Source organism: Gavialis gangeticus, unplaced genomic scaffold (genome assembly GCF_001723915.1).
Source record: "Gavialis gangeticus isolate Ggan-Ray unplaced genomic scaffold, GavGan_comp1, whole genome shotgun sequence".
NCBI lineage: Eukaryota > Metazoa > Chordata > Crocodylia > Gavialidae > Gavialis > Gavialis gangeticus.
This window is the reverse complement of record NW_017728994.1, coordinates 72,715,999-72,733,752: the sequence shown is the minus strand read 5'-3', so window position 1 is coordinate 72,733,752 and position 17,754 is coordinate 72,715,999. Positions and strand designations below refer to the sequence as shown.

The following is a 17,754-nucleotide window of genomic DNA, read 5'->3' as shown; positions in this document are numbered from 1 at the left end:
ATTCAGATTAGACATCAGGAGGCGCTACTTCACTGTCAGAGCGGCTAGGATCTGGAACCAATTTCCAAGCAAAGTGGTGCTGGCACCTACCCGGGGGGTCTTTAAGACAAGGCTAGACAAACACCTTGCTGCGGTCATTTGACCCCGGTACCTTTTTCCTGTTAAAGCAGGGGGTCAGACTTGATGATCTGCTCAGGTCCTTTCCAACCCTACAAACTATGAACTATGAAACTATGAATTAGCCTCTTTCCGGTCCACTGGTGCAAACAATAACACAAACCTAAGCCCCTGGGCTACAACATAACATTAACAATAAAGGCAGCACTCTGCCTGTTTAAGAGGGCATAATCCCCTCCCTTAGACTATCAGCCCCCTTTATTTTTAGGCACCTTGTGAACCCCTAGAGTCTTACTGCATTTGGAGGTAGCAAAGCAGGCAGCCAGATGCATGGGGCCACTCTCTTGTGCAGAAGCTCCTTCTCCTGGCAGTTGCCAAAAAGACAGTGACCCCCAGCCAGCCATAGCCCTGAGCTTATATGTGCCCTAGGCTCTGACTCCTTCCGGTCAGCTGACAGCCTGTAGTGCTGGGTAATTACATTGTTAGCTTGTTACTCAGGCAACCTGCAGCTGTGGGGCTCTGTGTAGCCTGCTAGGCTCCTTTGCTAAGCTGTTTCTTCTCTTAAAGGTGCAGACACGCCTAGGTGTCCTGTGACAGATTTGGATTTGGTCCAAATCGGGGACAGTGATTCACTTCATTGATTCGGATCACTGTCCCTCATTCGATTCGGCTGAATCCAAATCTAAAAACTCAATGCTGATTCTAAGAATCAGTGATTCAGCCATAGGCACAGCTTTAAATAGTTTTTCAACATGCCTCAAGGTAGCAGGTGTGGCTTCTGGACACTGAGGTGGTGGGTCGGATGGTGCATCCCACAGGAGCGTACACTCCCTGCGGGACCTGGAAGTGCTTCTGGTCTATTTCTGGGTCTGCTGCTGAGCATGCTGGGGAGCCCCCTGTGCTTCTGTGGGATACTCCATTCGCCCCAGCATCTCAGCATTCACGAGCCACCTGTTACTTTGAGGTATGTAGAAAAAACATTTAAAGCTGTATCTATGTCCGAAGCACCAAATCTCTCTGAATCAATTTGGAACGTTCTGGTTTGTGTCTCAGAGATTAAAGGGTCTCCTGATTGAATTCTGATTTAGAGATTCGGTTACCGAATCAGGCCGAATCTCCACTGAATAGAATCAAGGACCAAAGCTTTGTACAGCCCTAGTGGGCAGGTCCTCCTTGGCTTGGGTCCCTCTATGCTTGCTTTAGGTGTCACATGCTGCCAGCTGTCACTCCCTCCTGGCGTCTCTGCAATACACTTCTCTCCCCCTGATCTGCATCCCCTGACAGAGCAGGCCACAGGGTCTGGGCTGCTGGCCTAGGCAGGCCCCCTGGCCAGTACACACACCCCGCGCCAGGCAATTGGAAAAAGGTTTCGTCACCTCCTCGTTCTCGCTTTCTATAGGAAGTCTCACCTGACATAAGTAGGTTCTAGTGTCCCTTAAGCCCTGTCTTTCCCCACCATGAACCCCACAGCCTATGTCCCACCTCCTTCAACTCCACATGCAAGCAGACTGGGCCTGTCTCCCTCCAGTTCCTCCTGCTCAGTGCACACTTACCCCACACAGGGCTTGTGGGCTCCTTCCCAGCTAAGCCACAGCACAGGTCTCCTTCTTGTCCCAGGAAGGATTCCTCAGCTCAGATGTCTCTCCGAGCCTGCAGCAACTCCCTCCATGACTCTGCAGGCTCCAGGGAAGCACTACCCAGCCAGGTTGCCTCCAGTCTTCAGCCTGCGTGGTGAACCTTTTTTCTACTGTCCCTGGGGGAGAAAAAACTCTGTTATCAAGGATTTTCCTAGCCAATCCCCCACAGGGATTTTTTCTGGAGGCTTCCACAATTGCCCCCTGTTCCCTTTTTCTTTCCCCCAAAAAGGATCCCTCCAGACACGCTTCATCCACCCTCACTATGGTGTGTGTACTGGGAAAAACATCCCACTTTTGCAGCACGTTGTCTCTAGAGTGGCAGTCTTCCCATCTTGCACTTCTCATGAGACACTCCTCTTTTAGGTAATCATAATCTCACTGCTTGTTACACTTCTAAAGTATTAGAAGCATAAAAAGTGATAGCTTATTTCTGAAGTCCTTGCTCAATCTTTATTCAGATAGAACTTCAGTGGAAGTAAAATCTTCCAACCTGCAATTTTGCCTGAGTAAAGTGTATAAGACTGTATCTTAAAGTAGCAAAAATATGACTCTAACATATAATCAATGGACAATGGATTTATAGATTAAGTACAGACAGTCAAAAAGCCCAAGGTTGAATCAATTCAATCTTTGCAGGTTAGTCTAAGCTGCATAGATTGAACTGATAAGCAAGTGAACAAACATTCACTTCTGGAAATGCAGCCACATGCCTGCACTGGCTCAGGCCAGAAGGAAGGGGGTGCTAGACCACACCTCCCTGCTCAACTGGAGCAGACAGCTTGGGCCAATGCTAGCTCACCCACCCAGTGAGGGGGAGTCTGTGGCAGGAGTGGGGCGGTGCAAAACATCCTGAGGTGCTGGAGGATCATGAGTTAATGTGAATCTGGAGGGAATCTGGGATAGAAGTTCAATAAACTGATTTAACCTAAATCAGTTAATTTTCTGTCCAGGTTTATCTTAAACCAGTTAAAGCCATTTTGAGAGCAGTTTAACTGCACCGAACTTTTGTTGTGTTACAGATTTGAACTGATTTCTGATCACTTACATTAGTTTGTGTGTAATTTATGTCCCTAGTCCTATGGACAAATCTAACATTCATACACAACCAATTATTTCAGATTCCAGTAAAAATCTGCCTGATGATTTGGCCCATTAAAAGTAGCTATTTATAATAACAGTAGAAGGGAAAGCACTTTTAAAAGTCTAGTAATTTAAACAGATGCAATTGTGATAATCATTTTTACTAAAAGTGTTATGTTTTGATGCAACATGCAATGGTGAAGGAAACGCATCATAATCTTATAACTGGATTAATTATGAGGGTGATGAATAGTGTTCAACCTATGTAAATAAATGTGTGCCTGAGATTCAAGACCAATGAAAGTATGGCTATGTTTTAGTGGACCATGGTATCATATTTCATATAGCAGAACTTGTGAGGGAAGAGGAGTGATATTTATGGAGTGCAAAGCACTGTGGGATTTTGTGGGAAACCACATATATTCAACTTGTCAGAAAACATCTTAATATTTACTCTTACAATCCCTAGGCTACTGCTTTCTAAACCTAAAGCTTTCATTAGCCCATTTACCAGATATAAAATATTTCTAAGTCTGTTGAAAGAGTTACTTTCAGGAGTAGCATTTTGCATAGTAAAATGACGATACCTTTACATAACCTTATTATGCAGTAATGTCAAATAATGCAGTGATTTGGCTTATCCCAATGAATTAATCCTCTGTTTCACATATGGCTTCATTGCATTTGATTATTACAAGGCATTCCCTCAGTATTACTATTTCATAGAAAGAGCAATATACCTTCCTGGATGTGCACCTTTTTCATTGCTGTACTCACTTCAGAACTTTTTAAAACTGAGTGTTAATAAGAAAAGTAGTAAAGGGTGAACTTTATTTTTGAGATTGCAGTTGTGTTCAGCCCCCCTGCCCACCAGTTACATTTATTAATCAAAAAGTATTGTTGACTATAGCCCTTAGTGCTATCTTGTCCCACATCTTTGTTACATAGCTGTATATGATGTTTACAATGGCTTACATTCTGAATGTCCTACTGGTTCACAAACTTTAAGAGCTTTGGGTATTATTTCTCCTAGATGCTTTGGGTCCCTGAAGATTTTTGGTGGGAAGTTTTATAAATTGAAAAATAAATAAATATTGCTTAAAATCTAAATAAAGGAGCTCTGTATATTGGTTGAAATAAATATTTTGATCCATGTTGCATACACAATACGTTACATTAAGAAAGGTTAATTCTATATTAAATATAATCAAAAACACAACATGGGGCCTGTCACGCTGACATGGTGCGATAGGTACTTTAATACTGCTCAGCAGGAGCCCTTGTTATATTTTTTATATGTTAGTAGATGTCTACTTAGAATTGATCAAACCTTTCCTTCTGAAACATATATGCCAACACCTCCACAACACACTATAAACTAGACTCTCAGAAAACAATAATGATGCTTATCAGTCACTCGCCTTGAGTTTGCTTGTGAAAAACCTCTAGCTAGTATGCTATTGGAGCTCTTAAAACATAGATCTTTTTGCTGCACTGATAATTCACTCACAGCTTGAGATTGATGACTATGTGAAGTCCATAAAAGATGTTACCACTATATTTTCTTCTTATGATTTATTTTATCATGTTGTCAAGGTTTGCAGAAAACAAGAAACAAATCAATGAATGTCATGCTTAAATATTAAAGAAGGCTGTAATACACAATTTTATTCAGATGCCTTATTCAATCTTGTAGCTCTGAAACGGGTAGCAGCAGCAAAGCTTTTATTTGAATTACTTTTGGAAAAATTAATTTAGTGTGAATGTTGAATTGTGAATGGCAAAAGGGTAGCTAACCTTATTTGTTTAAAGAGGACTATATAGTTACTTTGATTCTTTGAAAAGCAGTTCTAAGAACCAGAAGGAAATTGACTGGTGTTTCAGCTGAAGAAAAAACTTTGAAGCAGAATTGTTTAATAAGTTTATATACTGTAGATTAGTAGAAGGTTACATGAGATACAGCAAAGGGAGGATGAGTCATTTGTACATTAAGGGACACCAGTATGAACAATGTAAACACTATAAACCTGCAGGCTGAACCAGTTATTTCTTCATTATCACTATTCTGATATCACATTTTACACCTTAGTATGGGGAATGGGGGGCATGAGAAGACAAGACTTGTGATATAAAATGGTATTACTACAATGTCTGTAACCTCACACGATTCAAAACTAGTTGTCTCAATTCTAATGCCCCTTTTCCACGCTTCATCAGAACCCAGACACAAAATAGCAATTAAACCCAGTTGTTTGTTTGTTTGTTTTTATAATACTTTTAGTTAGGGATGGGGGAAATGATGTCTTAATATTTTTTTCCAAGTGATTTGAACATGGTGGGTTCAAAATGTTGAAATAGAAATGGACATGATTAAGGTTTCTTCTCCGGGTCATATTTCACCTTTAAGGCTGGCTTTTGTGACAAATTAGCCCTTCCCTATATGTAGCTGTCATTTAAACCTTCATCTTTTAAAATTTCATTTGTTGTTGTTATGAGGAGCAGGCATTAAGAAAAGGGAAAAAAAGGTAGCATGCGCTGCTTCCTTTTGCACTGTCTCATGGAAGGCTGTGAATAGATGGACTGAAACTTTGAATTTGATCTAACTCTTAATGGGAAATTGGAAAGGGAAATGGAGTGCTGTGTGGATGGATGCTTTGTGGTTCACTGAGTAGATATGTTGTTGTGCTCCCAGTTCACTGTAGTTCTTTGAAATGTTTATGCCTTAATATCCAAGAATAATGAATTAGAATAATCAAATCTAGTGGTCATGAATATGTGGGTCCAAGAGACCAGGTCCAACTCCAAAATGAAGAAGTAGTGCTTTCTTGCCAGTTACTTTATAAAGGGCATTTTTCATGTTCTTAGCTATAGAGAAGCCAGGAGCAATGAAGAATCCATTTCCATGGTCTAATTTGCTTTATCTGTGTTGGAACAGATATCCAAGTGCTTTCCTCTTTCACTAGCATTACCTTTGTCTTCTTACAATTCTGTTTTAGCTAAATGCTATGCTTCACTTGCAGATCTCATTTAGTGGCTGTCTATCACTATGAATGATAACAGCCAACAATTTTTTTCTCCACATTAATTTTTGTGGAGATGAAAAGGACATCAGTGAATGAATTGTGTTTTGGTCGGGGGATGTGTGCACAGACAACCCAATTCTCTCAGCTTCCTTTATCTGAATTCAGGCAAGGGTGCTTCAGGGTGCCATGCAATGTTAGCACTGGTAGTTGTGCAAACATGACTCACAAGATAAACCCAGAGATCTCAAATTGGAATCCATAGTGTCAAGAGCATTCTGTCCTGCCATACGCTTTCTGACTTCTTTGCAACCGAAGAATTGTTCTATTATTTTTTCCATAATAAATGAATTAGAGAAAACAAAGAGCTGACATTTTATGAGGGGTGCCTTGAATCTAAGTAGGAGTGCATCAAGTCTAACCAGGGGTGCCTTGAGTCTAAAGTGGTTGAGAACCACTGAATTGCACCCATAATGTTAGCTGCTCTCCTCCAATTATAGATCTCAAATAGTCCCTTGGGTTGGTAGAACATTGCTTCCATTTATGTCTGATGTGCTAAAGATACCTATTGATTGCTGGAATTGTAGTCCATGCTGTTCTACATACTGCCCTAGTCATTTCACTGAGCTATTGGATAGAATAAGGGAGAAAATTAGTACTGTGGGACTGCACAAGTGACCCATTCCACTCCATGTCCTATTTTCATGCTCATTTGGGAGGAATCCAAAATACTGATGGTAGATAACAGGAGTTGGAGGGAATTGTTAGTGAATGGAAAGGTTGGTTGCAATGACTGCTGGTGCCTGAAGTACCTTCCAGAAGATAGTGTGCTTTTGAATTATGATATACTTTCTTCCTCAAAGAAGGTGCTGACTGCCACTGTTTGAAGGAGTCCCAGGTGCTCTCACTAACCAAGAATGGAATTAATCACTGAACGGTGACAGTTCAATTTCCCTGCAATTCTCTAAGACTCTAGTTTTGTGAATTTAGTTGGTGACTGAAAAGACAGAAGAAGTGGGCTGGGAAGGGTCATCTGCAATGGGATCCATTGACTTTGACTCCACACATAGGCACTGAGTACATGGGGGCCTGAGAGCCCTGGCCCCTTTTGGGAATAGGCCAGGATGATCACCCATCCCTAACTGAAGACTGACAAAACCAGGTTGCTGTAGGCCCCTGCAAGGGGCTGCAGGGATTGGAATAAAGCAAGCCCCACATGTGGCCAGGAATACAGCCCTAGGCAGCAGTGGAGAGCATCTCTTCTAGCTGCCTGCAGTCAAGTTTATGGGGGGACAGACTGAGACCCCCATGGTGAGGGAGGGAGTGGGGCAGGGGCTGGACCTGAGGGTGCTGCCTAGCCAGGACAGTGCATGGGGTCTGGGGCCAGGGCAGGGAGTCAAACAGAGCTATGGGTGGCTTGTTCAGGGGGCAGGGGGAGGGGTACAGCTCCCTACCACTGTGTGCACTCACTCCCAGGGAAGGGGGAATGGGGGGCACATGCCCCCCAGATTTGTGCACATGGTGGAAGCACATGCAGGCTCACCACAGTGGGCTTGGGACTCCCCGTGCTGCTGCCTTCCCCTTGGGAGTCTGACGCTGCAGTATTGCCATGGCGAGGCACCCCCTGTCCACTCAGTAGCAGTGGGGGGTCACCGTTTGGCACCTCTGTGCCCAACCCGCTGCTGCTGGACCGGCAAGGGTTGCCTCACCATGACCGTGTGGCTGGTGTGGGACTCCTGGCAGGGGGAAGACAGCAGTGTAGGGTGCCCTGATCTGCCTCTACCCTCTACAGGCTCTGCTTGGCTCAGTGTTGCCGGTGGGGTGGGACATTATGTTAGGGTCCCCACCCCCAGCAAATAAAAGTTGGTGCCTATGATTCCACATGGTGTTGAAGGAGAATGTTGTAAGCAGCTGAGGGCTGGAGGGGATGTGAAGAGGTGAATTGCAAACTTAAGGGAAAGATGTGGGAACAGAAATGTCTGTGGAAAATATGAAGGGAAGAGCGAAGCAGCAAATGGAAACCTATATATATCTGCAATTATTTTGAAACATGGATAATAACAACAATTACACATATTCAGGATACTGACTGTTCTTTAGTAAATTTTATTTATGTTGTTCTGGAAATGGCTAAACTTAAAGATTCTGTAAAAAAGAACTACAGGCCAGGTACTTCTTGAACCAGCAGTAGTTAGTAGGGCACCTCCCCTATCCTAACTCAGTCTTGCTTATAAGCATAAGCCAGATAGTGATTCATAGAAAAACAGGACTACAAGACCCCTTCAGAGGTCATCTAGTCCAACTCCCTGCTCAAAGCTGCATCATCCCTATGGAAACCATTCTGTAAGTCCTTGCCTCACATATTCCTAAAATAAAACTGTACAATGAACCCTGACATCAACTATGATGTATATTGCCCAAAGATATCCCAAGCACCCTAAAGAAGGGAGACAAGGGTGGTCATTGTCCTCTGCTGCAAGGGTTATTAAACCTTGTTCTGTAACTTAAGGTCATACTTAATAAAGTTTTATTCTTCCCTTATGCACTCTTCGCATTTGGAAATAAGGATCCGAAGAGCATGTAAAATGCATAGTTCAAAATTCCACATATTACATTGCTCCTCTCACACCGAACCATTCATTATAACCATGCTTTCTTGTTTTTAGGTGTGAATTATATAAGTGAAAGACAGGGTTTTGGCAAAAATATTCCCTTTGCTATGTCTCAAATCTGCTTAGCTCTAGAGAGCACTTAAAGTACTTTAAGGAACATTTCTTTCTGCTTCTCTGCAATACTTTGAGTACATACACCTTGTTTTTTCTCCAGAGATGGAATTGATATTGAATCAGAAGATTAGGAAAAATCATTGTTGCCTGCCCCGAACAGATCAGGCAGCAAGAACAGTAAGTTGGGTTTTAATTAATTAAATTTGATGCTTTAATTTAGCTTGAGACTATAACTGCAAATGAAAGCATATTTTATTTGCAACTTTCATAACATATCACAATATATTTACAACATAGTATTAAAAATATAATGTATTGGATTATGCATTATTTCAAGCATTGTATTCAAATTAACCTTAGAACAATTCTTGAAGAATCAAATTTGTAACACAGGATGCAATTTTAGCATCTTATTCTTTGCATATATTATGGTATATTATAACTTAGGCATAGGAAACAAACTTAAAGTTGATCAATCTTCTCTTGATGCCATGGCTCATCAGGTTGGAAACTGGCAGGCAAATTAAAACTATATAAGTAAGGGAATAGAGTCCTTACAAAAGATAATCAGTTCTGCTGATTTAAGAGGACTTGATAAACTTGAAATCATATTTATGGCTCAAAATCTTGTGCCTACTATATTTGCAAGTAAACTCACAAGATTAATAGAACTGAAAACAGTTAGTGGACATTTCCTCACTAGTTTACTTTTGAAGCACTTTGGTGAAATTTGTCTCTGGACTGATGGCCAGTACAAGGCCTATGGATTATTTAAATTCCATGTAAGTCTTTTATTACATGTGGGATTGGTAGCAATACTCCTGGTGGAGGTTGCCCTACATTTACCACTTGAAGAAATATTTTCAGTTTTCTATAATGTTGCCAGAATTTGACGTGAGGGAGTTTTACATACTGAGTGCCTACCTAAGTGGTGGCATTGATTTTTCTCCCTTCTTTTTTAAGTATCAGACAAACCTGTTAAGCCAATTTTGAGGGAATTTTACCTATGGTGAAAATTGGGTGGGGCAATCTGTAAAGGGCAATTTAGAGTTGGGATTAAAAGCAGTGGGCAAATAATGTGTAAGCCACAACATTTCATTATTTCCTCCTTAGAAACAAATCTTGTATATACGTCTCATTTGTGGATTCATATAGGGACGCATGTATATTCTGGATCTATATATTTGAAGGAAAATCCTTCCAGATTTTCTTGGATGACATGGCAGATTGGTTTCCAGCCCAGACCCATTTTTTTGATCAGGATTCTTGACCCTAGCATGGCAAAAAGAGAATATTTTGTGTTCTACCAATCTCAGGGCCCACTGTGACGGCTGGTTTGTATTGAGATGGGGAAGGGTGGCTTGGTTTAGGACTAGTTACAGTATTTCTCTACAAAAATGCAACCATGTGTTGAGTACCTTATTTTTCTTAGTAGCTTAAGATGCCCAAAGCTAATGTTGGAGTGCACTGTGTTATCATTTTGTTATTAGACAGCTGTGTTGTAGCGTTACTTACGTATTTTTTGTCTTGTCATAGGACAGTGGTCTTCTGAAGATACAGCAATGCTGAGGCAAGTAGATATCATTCAAACCTATAAAGAGAGAGGCTTTTCTTGTAAAACTTTTACCCTCAAAGACTTCTAACAATGGGAACTCTAGATTGCTTTTTAATAACTTTCATAATATTTTGAGGAACTTTTCTTGCTATTTCAGTCTCTAAGAAGTGGTTAACAGAGAAGAAGACGACCACTGGAAAAGTATCCAATTATGCTGAAATTGTTACTTGAACTTTTCAACAAGCTGTGTCCATTTCCCCCCTCTGGAAATGCCGGGCAGGCTTCCCTATGTTGTTTTTTTAAGGAAATGATGCGATAAAAATTAAACAGCATTTTAGTGTGACTTAATATATAGTACCTTGAGAAGAAAACCTTCTCATCATAATTTGTTGACTAAATATTTGACTAAGGTGTTCCTTGCATTATTTCAATTTGAAATGCCAAGCATGCAATTCTGCTTTTCTTGACAGTGATTTAATAGTGAATGTGAGAAAATGTCAGGATATATAACTCTTCACTGTTCATATGTTTATATATATTCTGTCCTTCCCCATTGTCATCTATGTTGGGTTTTGTTTGGTCTGGGTATATTGGAGTAAGACAATTGGAGGTGAATTAAACCTCCCATTGACATCACTGGGATCATGATTTCACCCCTTATATTTTGCATGCAACTTATCCATAAGAGCTTCCATATGTATTGAGGAACTCTGTTTTCTGATTAGTTATGTTTTTTCTTTTAGGGCAAAAACAGAGAAGGATGTGGGCATGAATATTTTCCATAATGCATTAAAATACAAGGTTAAGTGAACAAAACAAATTATAATGAGCCAAATTTTCAAATGAACTCCAATATAACTCAAAGTCTGCAAGGGTTTATCTAATCTGCCTATCATTTGAACATCAAACTCGTGTATAAATTTTGAATCACTTTTTACATTGCTGTAGTACTATTGATCTCAGTGGATCTACACAAGAATAAAGAAAAGTTAGGAGAGAATTAGATCCCATGTGTAGACTGTAGATAGAAATTAAAAATACCCTACCAAACAAACACCTTTATTTATATTAGGTGACGTTCTGGCTTTTTTTCTGGGACAATTTGTAAAAGGAAAAATAGAGCAGGGGATTAAAATGAGTGTACAAGTAATGTGTAAACCATGAAATTCAATTAGTTCCTCCTCAGAAGCCAAATTTTGGTGAATACTATAGAAAAGAAGTACCGAGAACATACTGAAGCCACAACTGGGCATAATAAGCTTCAGTAATTAATTGTAAATTGCTTATTAACCCTAGACATGCATGCACATCCTTTTTCCCCATGATTTTACAGGCACAGCATAAAAGGAATTTCATGAGTTAATTAATAACTTGAAAGATTTCTCATTTTAAATTTGAAAAAAACAACCCTCTCTTTGGATTGTATGCTATGGCACATGGCTCATAGATATGAAATGACCAAGGAAATGATTGCCATCTGGCTTTGTGAGGGTGCATGGGAGTGGGTGCTGAAGCTTTGCTCCATATTTGTACAGCTCACTTGAGAGTAGGCCACAACGGTAAACAGGGACTGCTCATGCCTTGTTTTCTCAAGAGGAGTAAATCTCCTAGTAACAGGTAGTCAGGAGGTGAGACACTTCCCTTTTCATCATTGAATCAAATTGAAGGACTGGAAAGCACCTGCAAGATTATTAAATTCGGTCCCCTGCCATTGGCAGGAGGTTATTGGGCTCAAACGAGCTCAACAAAGTGCTCATCCAGCCTCCTCTTGAATACCTCCAAGGATGGCGACTGCACCACCTCTGCTGGAAGCGTGTTCCAGATTCTAGTTACCCTTATGGAAAAGAAGTATTTTCTTATGTCCAGCCTAAACTTTCCCTCTTTTCACTCATGTCCATTGGTCTTCATCCTTCTTTGCGGTACCGTCCTTAAGAGTTGCTCCCCTAGATCTTTGTGCTCACTATGGCGTACTTGTAGGCAGCTGTCAAATCACCTCTTAATATTCTCTTACTCAGATTGAACAAGCCCAGTTCCCGGAGCCTCTCCTCATAGGTCTTATCCTCCAGGCCCCTAATTGGAGAAGGATAGGGTCACCCCCTTAGGGGCCTATAAAGGCCCCTAAGGATGGCCCTTGTCTGTACCCTCTCAAGCTAATCCACATCCTTCCTGAAGTATCCAGAACCGGACACAGTTCCACATCCACATCCTTCCAGCAGTATCCAGAACTGGACACAGTACTCCAGCTGTGGCCTCACCAACACCGAATACAGAGGGAGAAGCACCTCCCTGGATTTGTTGGCAGCACACTGGCTGATGCACGCCAGAATTCTATTTGCCCTGCTGGTGACTTCATTGCACTGTTGGCTCATGTTCATATTCCTGTCAGTTGTGACCCCTAGATCCCATTCACCCATTCTGTAGTTATGGTGAAGGTTCTTCCTACTGAGATGAAGAACCCTGCACTTCTTCCTGTTAAACCTCATTTGATTCAATTCTGCTCATAAAACGAGTCTGTCAAGGTCATCCTTGATCCTTACCCTATCCTCTGATGTGCCACATTTCCCCACAGCTTGGTATCATCCACAAACTTAAGCATTGAGCTTTCCACCACCTCATCCAAGTCATTAATAAATATGTTAAAGAACATGGGTCCAAGCGCCGATCCCTGGGGATGCCACTGGATATGGCCTTCCAGGATGAGGCCATACCATCATTTACAACTCTCTGGGATTGGCCTCTAAGCCAGTTGTCCACCCACCTCACTGTAGACTGGCCTAGGCCAGTACCCTCCAATTTAATTGAGATAATTTTGTAGGAAATGGAATCAAAGGCTTTACTAAAGTCTAAGTAAATGATATCAACCTCATGTCCCTTGTCCAGCTGGGTAGTTACCTGGTCATAGAAGGACACCAGGTTTGTCAGGCATGATCTACCCTCAACAAAGCCATTCTGGTTCCTTCTTAATACCCCTCCATTTATGAGCTTGTAATTGATGGCCTCCTTAACAATTTTTTCAAATTTTTTTCCTAGGGCTAAAGTCAGACTGATTGGTCTGTAGTTTGCAGGGTCATCCCTCTTCCCTTTCTTGAAGATAGGTACCACATTGGCCCTTTTCCAGTTGTATGGGACCACTCTCGAGTTCCACCAGTGGCCCTGCTATAAGCTCAGTCACTTCTTTCATGGCTCTTGGATGCAGGTCATCTGTTCCAGCAGACTTGAAAATTTCAAAATGTTCTAAGAGTCCCCTCACCTGTTTGGGAGTGATTTCTTGTGGTTTGTTGTCTTCCCCATATTCCCTGGGCCTCTGGACAGGTAAACAGCCCCCATCTGATTTCAAGAATACTGAAGTGAAGTATATATTTAGGAGCTCTGCCTTTTTATGGGGATCAACTGTGAGCTGCTCCTCTGTATTCAGTAGGGGTCCCACAGTTGGAGCTCGATTTTTTTTTCTTGCTGTCTATGTCTCTATAGAAGGACTTTTTGTTGTCCTTTATTTCAGTTGCCAGCTGGATCTCCATGCCTGCATTGGCTTTCTGTGTCTCATATCTGCAGACCATGGCAATATAAATGTACTCTAAGGCTGCTGAAACATTTTCCCATTGCTTGTATGCTTCTTTTTTCTTTTTTGGTAGTTCCCTAATATACCTGTTGAGCCAAGCAGGAGTCTTGGCTCCTTTCCTGCTTTTCAACTGTGTGGGAATGACCTCTTTTTGACCAGTGAGAATTGCCCCCGTAAGAAAGCACCATGGGCATAGGTGACTTGTAACTGTTATTAGCGGGGGTGGGGCACAATTTAAAGGTTCTGGTAAAAAATAGGGAATGGAGGTGCAGACCCCCTTTGGATCTCTCTCCCTTTCTCTCTGTGGCAGCAGTGGGGACAGAAGGAGGCAGCCACTCCCTGCTGCTGGCACTCTGGTGGTGTCTGGCCACAGGGGGAGCTGGAGCAGAAGCAGCATAGCCACCTGGCAGCATAGCCAGTATAGCCACCAGAAATCTGGGAGGGCATGTGCCCTGATGAGCACCCCCAACACATTGCCCATGGCCATGGGCCACAAAGGTAGGTTTCTTTATGAATAGAGCAGAATGCATATCTTGAACTACTTCAGGAGTGATATGCCTTCTGTTGGCAATCCCCAAGGCTTGCTTTGCACTGCTGTAGGAGCAGTATAACCCAAAAATAATCCCAGATTAACAATGCCATTATCCATGATAGCACACGAAACACAATCTTCATGGAAGTCTATTACTATTCAAAAGATACCCAACTGATTTTAATAAATATTTGTCAAATTTAACTACCAAAGAAGGTGATGTTTTCTTTTTTAATTCAGGAGGGGCATAAATGGATAACAGTAACTATAGATAGGAGGAAACTAAGTAAATGGATATTTAAGGGGAATGTCAGGAAAATATCCTAACAGTGAGGGCTAAGACAGTGCAACAGGCTCCCAAGGCAAATGTTGGAAGTTTGAGTCATTTAGAACCAAACTGGACAAAGCATTGGAGTATATCCTGCAGGGAGTAAGCCTGCAGCAGCAGAAGAATAGACTAGATTACCTGAGAGGTCACATACAACAAACTGTACAGGAAATTAGAATCACAGACCCTGTTATTGATGTTTTTTTTAGAATATCCTTTCATTTTCATTGTATCTACTGGCAGTTTGAAATTCAAATGGTATAGTATCCCTTTAAACCCAGAAGGGTAAAAGGTAAATTGTGCTACAGCTTTTAGTAGATTGATTGGCCAATGTTCCTGTTATTGTTAGTGCAGGTTACACATCTAACTCCCTATTCACTGCTCTGAAAATGTTCTCTTTAAAGTCTAAACTGCTGCTGAAATCCCAAAATACAGAGCTGCTTCTCCGCCTCCCACAAATATTATAATAATCAAAGAACTTTCACTGTCAGTGCAGAACACTGACACGCTGTAAAGCGAAAGGTAGAGCACTGACAACATTTCTCTTGCCCACCCCACTCCATCTGCAGTAAAATCCCATCTGATCCCTCTTTTGAACCATGATAAGCACTCATCCAAGATAAACTCCTATTTATAATAGAGATACCAATTTCCTTTGCTTATTCTAGCTCCAGAATCCTGTCAACCCCACAGATATATATTCCTCTGAAAATTGTCTAACTTCATCCCATTATGCTGTATCTGTGCCTAGTAAAATTGGCAAAGGCCAAACTGTTTCAGATTCAAATATTTGTTATTAGAGCGAACAAGGCAACATTGAATCCCTGGATTCTTGTGGAATTTACTTTCCATGATCACATATCTGGCACAGAATGGTTGGGATGTGCTGCCCCTGCAGGCCTTGCTCCACCTCCTTGTTAATGGAGGCCATGCATTTTCCTTTTGGCTGGGGACAAACATTACACAGAAATCAGTTTAAGTGATCAGCAACTGATTTAAACCTGTAAAAGAGCATATGTTCAGTGCACATAAACCAGTTTGAAAATGGCTGAAACCGGTTTGAGGAAAACCTGGTTAAATGTATTATCAGACTTAACTGATTTTGGTCTAAGATAAACCAGACTCCCCCAGCATCCTGGCATGCTCTCTGCTCCACAACAGGGCTGGCCCCTCCCTTCTGCTCCCTGGCTGCAGCTCCAGCACAGACTGAGGGCTGGTCCCCTCCACCCTCTCACCACTCCCTGCTACGCAGAAATTCCCCGCTCCTGTCTGCCTTGATGAGAGGTGTCTGTGTATTAGCTAGAAGACCACGTGCTGGCTACGGTCCATGCTGAGTCAATAGGTAGAATCAACAGGCAGAACCAACAGGTAGCTAGTAATGTCCCTCTGTTGTTTTCTTAATAGGGTAATAAACACTGAGTTAGGGGTGATAAACACTGTTATCAAATCCCTGCTGGGATAATCATAGCATTCTGCCAGGGCCTGACCATGCCCCCCTTCAGCTCAGTACTCTGGAAGGGAAAGGAGGGCTGTTGTAGCGGTCTTCAGCTTCTAGCCTGAGCCATGGCAGGCATGTGTAGTTACAAAGTGATTCAGCCTAGCCAGGTTAGACTAACCTGCAAAGATTGAATCAATTCAGGCTCAGGCTGTTTGAATATCTGCCTCTAGCCCTGGTGAGGCCAGTCTGTTCCTGGTGCTAGGGCATTTCAGAATTTGGGAGACATGCATCCTAATATGCCTCTACCTTACCCACTAAAGTACTGTGTGACCTGGCCAGGTCACTTCACCCTTTTTTCCCCCCCAGTCACATAACAGTCTTACCTATTTAAATTAGTTCTTTGTGTATGTCTGTTCTCTGGGCTGGAACAGAAAACTGGAGACCCTGTTTCAGCTGAGTCCTTTGAGTGTTACTAGATGTGTCCACATGTTCATTAATGCGCCGTAGTTACTGCCCATTAAGTTTAGTGCTTGGATAACCAGGTACTAAATCAATGCAAAGTAACTTGTGCTACTGCTCAGTAGTGCTGGCACATGGGTTTTTTCAAACACTAACTGCTCAGTAGCCTAATACTATTGAGTAGTACCATATTAGCATGGGTTTTGCCCAGTATGCTACTGTGTAGTGTTATTAGGCCACTGCGTAGCTAGCGTCTCACTCACTAACACTGTAATACTATGTATCTTGTGTGTGTTTAATGTTCTCTTCCAGTGGCCTAATGGGCACCTGATGGCACAGATAGCTCTGATTCTAGATTTGGATCTGCAGACACAAACCTTAATGGTTCTTTATTTTCTGTTGATTCGGGAAATCCTGGTTAAGATCAACAAAGAGATAATTATGCAAGATGAAGACAGTGTAGGTATTTTAAAAGTAATGTATATAATACAATTAATACTACTTTGTCCTATATCAAAATCACATTCCATGCATTAATCATACATCTCCATAGTTTCTAAACATAAATATCAAGGAATAAAAAGAAATACTAATGTCAAGGAGAGACAGAATAACTGGAGGTTGATTTCTTCTAAGAACAAGGAACAGAAGGAAGTAATGTAGTCTCTCAGTGTAGTTATTTCAAAACCTAGAGAATAGGACTATGATCTATATAAAAAGTCTTCAAGACTGAATACGAACCCCTGATTGAAGTTTAATGCTAGTTGGTCTTATATTCATAATACAATGGTAGGTTTAGATAGGGATAACTTTCCACCAAAAACAGTGATAGGAGGAAACATTAGTGCTGGAGCAGGGTACAAATGAACTGATGCATATACACAAGGCCAGATTTTGGTAAATCTTGCTGCTGTTGTACACATATCAGGCATAATAGTGCCAACTTAAAACATTCAGAATCATCATTCAGAACCCCAAAATCATGGTGGTAGCTTAAAATTCATGAGATTAAAAAAAACCAAACCAACCTCACTCATATGAAGTTTTTTTTTAATTACTTTACAGGCATTTGGATTAATGTTTTCAAACTTCTCTCTTCACATATAAGGCCCCATTCTTGCAAACGAAAGCTGAAGTTCTGAAGTAATCATATGACTCCAGATGCTTAGGCTTTAAGAAGAATATTGCATTTTATTAAACTTCACATGCAGTCACAAGAGTTAGCAAAACTGAGACTTGCCTGTATACTTGCTTGTTCAAAGTCACTAACTCATGTATGTGAACAGCTTTTTGATTTATGCAA

General features: G+C 41.4%; 1 long non-coding RNA gene across 1 annotated transcript in view; it reads left to right on the top strand.

The window, feature by feature from the left end:
* The window catches only part of LOC109287719, a 119,189-nt gene extending 109,040 nt beyond the window's left edge, over positions 1-10,149 (top strand). The window contains exons 2-3 of the long non-coding RNA XR_002094950.1: positions 8,681-8,757; positions 10,117-10,149. This is a non-coding gene — a long non-coding RNA (uncharacterized LOC109287719). The remainder of the gene's footprint in view (positions 1-8,680; positions 8,758-10,116) is intronic.
* Positions 10,150-17,754: the final 7,605 nt, after the last annotated feature.